General features: G+C 37.2%; 1 pseudogene; it reads left to right on the top strand.

Moving 5' to 3' along the window:
- Nucleotides 1-509: 509 nt before the first annotated feature.
- Nucleotides 510-9,816, top strand: part of LOC138081816 (kinesin-like protein KIF3C) — a 40,479-nt pseudogene continuing 31,172 nt past the window's right edge.

Below are 9,816 nucleotides of genomic sequence, written 5' to 3'. Positions count from 1 at the left end.
TAGAATGTGAACAATGAAACTGAATATTTAGCTGAGGCTTCCCTGGCGGCGCTAGTGGGGTGGGGTCTTTAAGAGGTAAAGTGCCAGTTCAGGAAACATACAAATCACAGGTTCAATCCCTGGGTTGGGAAGCTCCCCTGGAGAAGGAAATGACAACCCACTCCAGTATCCTTGCCTGGAGAATTCCATGGACAGAGGAGCCTGGCAGGCTGTAGTCCATGGGATTGCAAAGGGTTGAACACGACTGAAGTGACTGAGCACACACTTCTAAGCAGTGCTGAGAATACGGCTTGTTTTCTCCTGATTCTCTCCAGCAAAATTCAAGAAGAGAGCAGTGTCTTAAAGATGGAATTGTTAATCCAAAAAGAGTAAAATTTAAAAGCTGGAAAATTCTCAGCTTATCAGTACTCCAAAAATATGAGAACACTAAAGATGCATCCAAGGATCCTTTGACAGTGAGATTAGTATGGATCAGCCATATCAACAGAAGCCAGGAGTTATTCTCTAAAATGTGGAAGAATGACCCTGAAGACAATTCAAAGATCAGCCAAGTTGTCACTCCCATCATAGGCCCAAAGTGCAAAGAAGCAGAGCAGTTTCCAAAGAGGGGCTGCCAGTGCCTGTGGGGCCTCAATGAGTATGGCCTGGCACTGCCTCCCCTCATAGGCACCCTGCACTCTGGTTCCACGCTCCTTGGTCACTCCAGGTGAGGTTCTTGTAGGTCCTGTTGTGAGATGGGCCACAGTGGCCACCTCTCTGGAGGGTGCATAAAGCAAATTTTAGTAGATTCAGTGTGGCATTATTTCTCCACCAAGGAGATAGATATTCCCTGCAGGTATGTCTCTCCCTATCTTTGTTTCAAGAATAGAGCTTTCTGGATTAACAGATGTGCAACATAGGCACAAAACTGCTTCCAAATGGGACCGTATCAGAGAAACACCATGGAGGTAGGACCTGGGGACAAAGGCACTGTGGAGTCAGGGCCACCCAATCTGTGGGGCAGGGATGACCAGCTGGCTACAATGATCAGGACTGCCCCTGCATGTGTGTCCAGAAGATGGTTCTTCCACCCCAGGGTGGCTGGAGAGTAAAGCATCAAGACAAGAAGGATTATTCTTGAGCCCCAAGGTTTAGTGAATTATGAAGGAATTGTTGGTCTTCCCCCCCCCCCCCCAATGTCTCTCGTTTGGAATAAGAATGCCTATTTTATGCTTGTGACACTATTGCATTTTGAAAGTACATAACTTATTTGGGTTCACCAGTTCATAACTGGAAAGCAATTTGCTTCAGGATAAACTGTACATTGAGTCTCACCTATATCTGATTTAGATGAGATTTTTGATGAGATTTTGGACTAAGACTTTAAAGTTGATTATGGAATGAGTTAAGACTTTTCTACTGAGGTGGAATAAATATATTCTGCATGCAAGAATGACTTGATTTGGGAGACCTGATGTATAATACAATAGAGTGGATGTTTGTATCACCCCAAAAATTTTATGATGAAATCATAATGCCCAGCACAATAATATGTGAAGGTGGAGCCTTTGGAAAATTATTAGGTCTTGAGGATGGAGCTCTCATGAATGGGATTAGTGCTCTTATAAAAGGGAGTCCAGCTCCTTTGTCATTTCTGCCATGTGAATACAGTGAAAAGACAGTCATCTAGGAACAAGGAAGCAAGCTCTCATCAGACACCAAATCTGCTGAAACATTGATCTTGGAATTTCCAATCTTTAGAACTTTGAAAAATAAATTTCTGTTGTTCATGAGCCACCCAATCTATGGCATTCTGTTATAACACTCTAAATGGTCTAAGATATATATTGAGGCTTGCCTTTTCCATAATTATGTGTCATGATACAGTTACTAATAATATTAATAGCTACAACACCTATGCTACAAACTATTTATTTAAAAATGCAAATTAGAAAAACTAGGATAGTTGAGTTAAAGTTCATTTGGTGGTTAAAATGGATGAGAATAACCAAGGAATCCCTGGAGAAGATTAGGTGCTGATAAAAATAATGACATAGAAATAGAAACAGTTACATGCACAGATAGTCATTTGATACATGACAGAGGAGGCACTAGCAATCATTTGACTTTTGTTAAAAAAGCTCCTTCAAATACTCGATACTGATATATGTAAGAAATTAAATTTTGTCTCTTCTGTACACTATATATAAAATCTATTTTTTGTGTATCAGAGCTCTACAAGAGAATACTTATGAATATTTTAGAAGGCAATGAAATATTTTCATAAGGGTAAGAAACAATTTCTTAAAACTAAACACAATTAGTTATCAATTATAAAATAAAGATTAATGCATTCAATAGCATTACAAATCATTATTTTACAAAAACTGTAAAAAACACTGTGTGAAAAAATATTTACAATACTGACAATTAAAATATATTGAAAACTTCTACAATTAATTAGGAAAGTGAGAGAGAATCTGTTTAAATATAGGCAAAAGTCTTAAAGGGCCACTTCACAAAAGAGGAAACCCAACTAGGCAACTAAGAAATGTGAAGAGGTAAAAAAGTCAGTAAAAATTCAAATTAAAATCCCAATGGAAATCTATTCCACATACATCAAATGGGAACAGATTTAAAATTCTAATTTGACTAGCATGTAGATCAAGGGAAACACTCATATACTATTGTAAGTATCTAAACTATTATCACCAGTTTGGAAAATGTTTGAACCCATCTAATAAATATGCATTCTTGCATACACTACACTCCATCAATTTCAGTCATAAATTTATACATTAGGTAAGTTCTCATACATTCAAACTAGGATATTTGTACAAGAGTATACATAACTGCATTAGTCATCACAGGAAAAGCAGAAACAACTTGTCTACACCAATAAAAGAATGGGCAACATGCTACTATGAATAGATAGTGAGATAGCATACATTAAAATGATTAAGAGTGCAGTACTTGGAGCCACATTACAGAGATTCATATCTGAGCTTCATCTCAAATAAACTCAACTTGATATATTTAACAATAATAGCCACCGTAAATATGAGAGCAGTATCATAATCATCATTCATTGTTAAAACAATGAAATTGAATGAACAACAGTCACATAACAGAATAGATGGCTGTAGTAAACATTAAATAGAGCTTAAAAAAAGACAAACATGAATGTGTACAGTATAATTCCATTTGTACAAACGTCTGTGTCAGAAACTAGATATTGACAGGGCGACGTGAGTTTGAGTGAACTCCGGGAGTTGGTGATGGGCAGGGAGGCCTCAGTTCAGTTCAGTCGCTCAGTCGTGTCTGACTCTTTCCGACCCCATGAATTGCAGCACGCCAGGCCTCCCTGTCCATCACCAGCTCCTGGAGTTCACTCAAAGTCACGTCCATCGTGTAGGTGATGCCATCCAGCCATCTCATTTTCGGTCGTCCCCTTCTCTGCCTGCCCCCAATCCCTCCCAGCATAGGGTCTTTTCCAATGAGTCAACTCTTTGCATGAGGTGTCCAAAGTACTGGAGTTTCAGCTTTAGCATCATTCCTTCCAAAGAACACCCAGGACTTATCTCCTTCAGAATGGACTGGCTGGATCTCCTTGCAGTCCAAGGGACTCTCAAGAGTCTTCTCCAACACCACAGTTCAAAAGCATCAATTCCTTCTATTCCTGCTTTCTGGAGAGTTTTTCTCATAAATGGATGTTGAATTTTGTCAAAGGCCTTCTCTGCATCTATTGAGATAATCATATGGTTTTTATTTTTCAATTTGTTAATGTGGTGAATTACATTGATTGATTTGCGGATATTGAAGAATCCTTGCATCCCTGGGATAAAGCCCACTTGGTCATGGTGTATGATCTTTTTAATATGTTGTTGGATTCTGATTGCTAGAATTTTGTTGAGGATTTTTGCATCTATGTTCATCAGTGATATTGGCCTGTAGTTTTCTTTTTTTGTGACATCTTTGTCAGGTTTTGGTATTAGGGTGATGGTGGCCTCATAGAATGAGTTTGGAAGTTTACCTTCCTCTGCAATTTTCTGGAAGAGTTTGAGTAGGATAGGTGTTAGCTCTTCTCGAAATTTTTGGTAGAATTCAGCTGTGAAGCCGTCTGGACCTGGGCTTTTGTTTGCTGGAAGATTTCTGATTACAGTTTCAATTTCCGTGCTGGTGATGGGTCTGTTAAGATTTTCTATTTCTTCCTGGTTCAGTTTTGGAAAATTGTACTTTTCTAAGAATTTGTCCATTTCTTCCACATTGTCCATTTTATTGGCATACAACTGCTGATAGTAGTCTCTTATGATCCTTTGTATTTCTGTGTTGTCTGTTGTGATCTCTCCATTTTCATTTCTAATTTTATTGATTTGATTTTTCTCTCTTTGCTTCTTGATGAGTCTGGCTAGTGGTTTGTCAATTTTATTTATCCTTTCAAAGAACCAGCTTTTGGCCTTGTTGATTTTTGCTATGGTCTCTTTTGTTTCTTTAGCATTTATTTCTGCCCTAATTTTTAAGATTTCTTTCCTTCTACTAACTCTGGGGTTCTCCAATTCTTCCTTTTCTAGTTGCTTTAGTTGTAGAGTTAGGTTATTTATTTGACTTTTTTCTTGTTTCTTGAGGTATGCCTGTATTGCTATGAACTTTCCTCTTAGCACGGCTTTTATAGTGTCCCACAGGTTTTGGGTTGTTGTGTTTTCATTTTCATTAGTTTCTATGCATATTTTGATTTCTTTTTTGATTTCTTCTGTGATTTGTTGGTTATTCAGAAGTGTGTTGTTCAACCTCCATATGTTGGAATTTTTAGTAGTTTTTCTCCTGTAATTGAGATCTAATCTTAATGCATTATGGTCAGAAAAGATGCTTGGAATGATTTCGATTTTTTTGAATTTATCAAGTTTAGATTTATGGCCCAGGATGTGATCTATCCTGGAGAAGGTTCCATAAGCACTTGAAAAAAAGGTGAAATTCATTGTTTTGGGGTGAAATGTCCTATAGATATCAATTAGGTCTAATTGATCTAATGTATCATTTAAAGTTTGCGTTTCTTTGTTAATTTTCTGTTTAGTTGATCTGTCCATAGGTGTGAGTGGGGTATTAAAGTCTCCCACTATTATTGTGTTATTGTTGATTTCCCCTTTCATACTTGTTAGCATTGGTCTTACATATTGCGGTGCTCCTATATTGGGTGCATATATATTTATAATTGTTATATCTTCTTCTTGGATTGATCCTTTGATCATTATGTAGTGGCCTTCTTTGTCTCTTTTCACAGCCTTTGTTTTAAAGTCTATTTTATCAGATATGAGTATTGCCACTCCTGCTTTCTTTTGGTCTCTATTTGCATGGTATATCTTATTCCAGCCCTTCACTTTCAGTCTATATGTGTCCCTTGTTTTGAGGTGGGTCTCTTGTAAGCAGCATATAGAGGGGTCTTGTTTTTGTATCCATTCGGCCAGTCTTTGCCTTTTGGTTGGGGCGTTCAACCCATTTACGTTTAAGGTAATTATTGATAAGTATGATCCCGTTACCATTTACTTTATTGTTTTGGGTTCGGGTTTATACACCCTTTTCGGTTTCCTGTCTAGAGAATATCCTTTAGAATTTGTTGGAGAGCTGGTTTGGTGGTGCTGAATTCTCTCAGCTTTTGCTTGTCTGTAAAGCTTTTGATTTCTCCTTCGTATTTGAATGAGATCCTTGCTGGGTACAGTAATCTGGGCTGTAGGTTATTGTCTTTCATCACTTTAAGTATGTCTTGCCATTCCCTCCTGGCCTGAAGAGTTTCTATTGAAAGATCAGCTGTTAGTAAGACCAGAAACTATAAAACTCCTAGAGGAGAATATAGGCAAAACACTCTCAGACATAAATCACAGCAGGATCCTCTATGATCCACCTCCCAGAGTTCTGGAAATAAAAGCAAAAATAAACAAATGGGATCTAATTAAAATTAAAAGCTTCTGCACAACAAAGGAAAATATACACAAGGTGAAAAGACAGCCTTCTGAATGGGAGAAAATAATAGCAAATGAAGCAACTGACAAACAACTAATCTCAAAAATATACAAGCAACTTATGCAGCTCAATTCCAGAAAAATAAACGACCCAATCAAAAAATGGGCCAAAGAACTAAATAGACATTTCTCCAAAGAAGACATACGGATGGCTAACAAACACATGAAAAGATGCTCAACATCACTCATTATCAGAGAAATGCAAATCAAAACCACAATGAGGTACCACTTCACACCAGTCAGAATGGCTGCGATCCAAAAATCTGCAAGCAATAAATGCTGGAGAGGGTGTGGAGAAAAGGGAACCCTCCTACACTGTTGGTGGGAATGCAAACTAGTACAGCCACTATGGAGAACAGTGTGGAGATTCCTTAAAAAATTGCAAATAGAACTACCTTATGACCCAGCAATCCCACTGCTGGGCATACACACCGAGGAAACCAGAATTGAAAGAGACACATGTACCCCAATGTTCATCGCAGCACTGTTTATAATAGCCAGGACATGGAAACAACCTAGATGTCCATCAGCAGATGAATGGATAAGAAAGCTTTGGTACATGTACACAATGGAGTATTACTCAGCCGTTAAAAAGAATTCATTTGAATCAGTTCTGATGAGATGGATGAAACTGGAGCCGATTATACAGAGTGAAGTAAGCCAGAAAGAAAAACACCAATACAGTATACTAACACATATATATGGAATTTAGAAAGATGGCAATGATGACCCTGTATGCAAGACAGGAAAAAAGACACAGCTGTGTATAACGGACTTTTGGACTCAGAGAGAGAGGGAGAGGGCGGGATGATTTGGGAGAATGGCATTCTATCATGTATACTATCATGTAAGAATTGAATCGCCAGTCTATGTCTGACGCAGGATACAGCATGCTTGGGGCTGGTGCATGGGGATCACCCACAGAGATGTTATGGGGAGGGAGGTGGGAGGGGGTTTCATGTTTGGGAACACATGTAAGAATTAAAGATTTTAAAATTTAATAAATAAAAAATAAAAAAAATTAAAAAAAAAAAAAAGCATCAATTCTTCGATGCTCAGCTTTCTTCACAGTCCAACTCTCAGATCCATACATGACCACTGGAAAAACCATAGCCTTGACTAGATGGACCTTTGTTGGCAAAGTAATGTCTCTGCTTTTTAATATGCTATCTAGTTGGCCATAACTTTCCTGGCGTGCTGCAATTCATGGGGTCACAAACAGTCGAACATGACTGAGCACCTGAACAGAACTGAACTGAACTAATACATATAAAGAGTAAATCTAAAATAAAGTAAAAAAAAAAAATGTAATCCGACTGTCAACATAATGAATACTTTTAGGAGTGGTAGGCAGATGTGATGTGATTACAAAAACCAAACCAAAATATCCCCCAAAACAGCATTAGGGTTATTGGAAAGTTCTTAATTTATCGACAAGATGGTAGTAAATGACTATGTCCTTATATTAGGCATTAGCTCACTAAGATTTTACTCACTATTCTATGCATATATCTCCTAATTAAAAATATACTAATAAAAACAAATACATAGGTATATTAAATCAGAGTAAATGCAAAGCTATTTTTCTACAATAACATAGAAACTTGCATCCAAAATGCTTTCTTGAATAGCAGAGGAAATTAGGTATATCAGCTAGAAATTAGGTACATGCCAATAGCTACATGTGACATGTGATCATCTGAGTTCAGATGGGAAGGAATACCATTCCTGACTTAATTTGTTGTTTTGTAGACCTAGTGAAAATAATCATGGATCCCTCAGAGATATATTTCAGGTTAATAGTTTGTTTTTCATTGTTAATAATGATCTTTCCATGAATCCTTCATTCCACTCAGCCTGGAAGGTTTGCTTTTAAATTTCAGGTAACACTGGGCTTCCCTGGTGATTCAGTGGTTAAGGATACACCTTGCAATGCAGGGGACATGGGTTCAATCCCTGGTTCAGGAAGATTCTACATACTGCAGAGCCACCTAAGCTTGTGCACCGCAACTACTGAGGCTGTGTTCTAGAGCCCCTGAGCTGCAACTACTGAGCCCACACCCTAGAGCCTGTGCTCTGCAACAAGTAAAGCCATCACTATAAGAAGCCCGCACAACACAACAAAGAGTAGCCCCTGCTCACCACAACTAGAGAAAGCCCATGCGGACCAACAAAGTCCTGCTATAGTCAAGTAATAAAATAAATAAATAAATCAAAAGCACAGGTAACATAAAGCATTCACTATGCTCAGTGTAAAATTATCCACTGTTTGATAAAGTCATTTTTTAAAAAGAAGACAACTTGTTACAATAGGAAGTTTACATGTGTACTAATCTTAATGTTGCTATTGTAAACTCAAGTTATAATTGTGAAAATCTCTTACACAGTAAAACATAGTGCCTCAGATAAGTTGGCAACAGAAATTATTTTGATGTCTACATTTTGGGCATGAGCTAGGTAAACTGGCTAGCATTTAGAGATGCTCCACATAGCACTATTCTCAGATAGCTCTAATTATTTTCTTACCATCATCGAGTACATCTGAATGGCACCAGACACTTTAAATCTGGCTTATAAACAGCTTTATATTATGTATACCTGTGTTTTGTAAAGGTTGACATTGGCTTAAATCTTGAAATAAAAGTCACATTTTTCAGAGGCTCTTACTCTATAGGTACAGTGTGTTATGCAAAAAGATAGAGGAATAATTCTTAAATTCCTACAAAAAGGGAATTTAGCCTGTGTTTATATGACTCTTATATGATACTACCAGCACTACCCACAAAACAAATGAACAAATTATGTTTATATAATATATCTTTAAAAGTCAATTTATTATAATGGTTGAAAGTTTAAAAGTCTTGAAACATAATCTCTCATACACGAATTAAATTTTTCTTCACTAGTGATAAAGAAAAATTTTAAAGTTATAAAGTATGATTTTAGAATGTATGTTTGTATTGTAAGCCTGAATTATTTTCTCAACCAAACAAGTTGTCATGAATATCAAGGAGTACGTAAGTGAAAGTCACTCAGTCATGTCCAACTCTTTGCAACCTTATGAACTATACAGTCCATGGAATTCTCCAGGCCAGAATTCTGGAGTGGGTAGCCTTTCCCAAGGAGAACAGAATGCAATGAAACTTCCTCCAGTGTCCGTACTTAACAGTGCTGTGAGGGATATTAGAAACTGTCGGCTTGAAAAATCTTCCTCTTAAGGAAACTGAGCTTCTAACAGGATAACAATTTGTCCAAGATAGTTACTAAATTAATGTGGACCAGCATCTGAGTCTGCTAATGACCAATGTATAGCCCTCTTTGACAGCAAGTTGTTGAAGACTGCATTTATTTTATGAAGCTACGCAGTTCTTTTCCAGAAGTAATATTTCTTTTTCCTAAATTTCTTTTGCTCTTTTCTCCAGGAGTATTCTCTTCTGGGATATTATATAAATTAAATTATCATTTTAGCATTATATAAAAAGTTATAAAAATGAGGCATGTCACAACTAGAGATTCTATTCTGAACACAAACATGATAGGCACACTGAAATAGCATGATGACTCATCACCAGTGGCTCTCCAGAAAGCCTGAGAGCCTGTTTAAAAGTTAATAAAATTTTTCATCTTATTCTCATTAGTCTTGGCTGACAGTCTCAAATCAAAATTTCATATAAAAATAGAATCATGGAAATTTCAAAAGCTGCAGGACCAGTGTTAAAATCAACCAATGCAAAGAGCCAAGTCTGTGAGTTTGCAACATTTATTGAGTCCCTACTCTGGGAAAGGTTAAATTCACATGCTAATGATGAACCAAACTAACTCT

The sequence above is a fragment of the Capricornis sumatraensis genome, chromosome 7 (assembly GCF_032405125.1).
Source record: "Capricornis sumatraensis isolate serow.1 chromosome 7, serow.2, whole genome shotgun sequence".
NCBI classification, from domain to species: Eukaryota; Metazoa; Chordata; class Mammalia; order Artiodactyla; family Bovidae; genus Capricornis; species Capricornis sumatraensis.
This window is presented reverse-complemented; position numbering and strand designations above follow the sequence as displayed.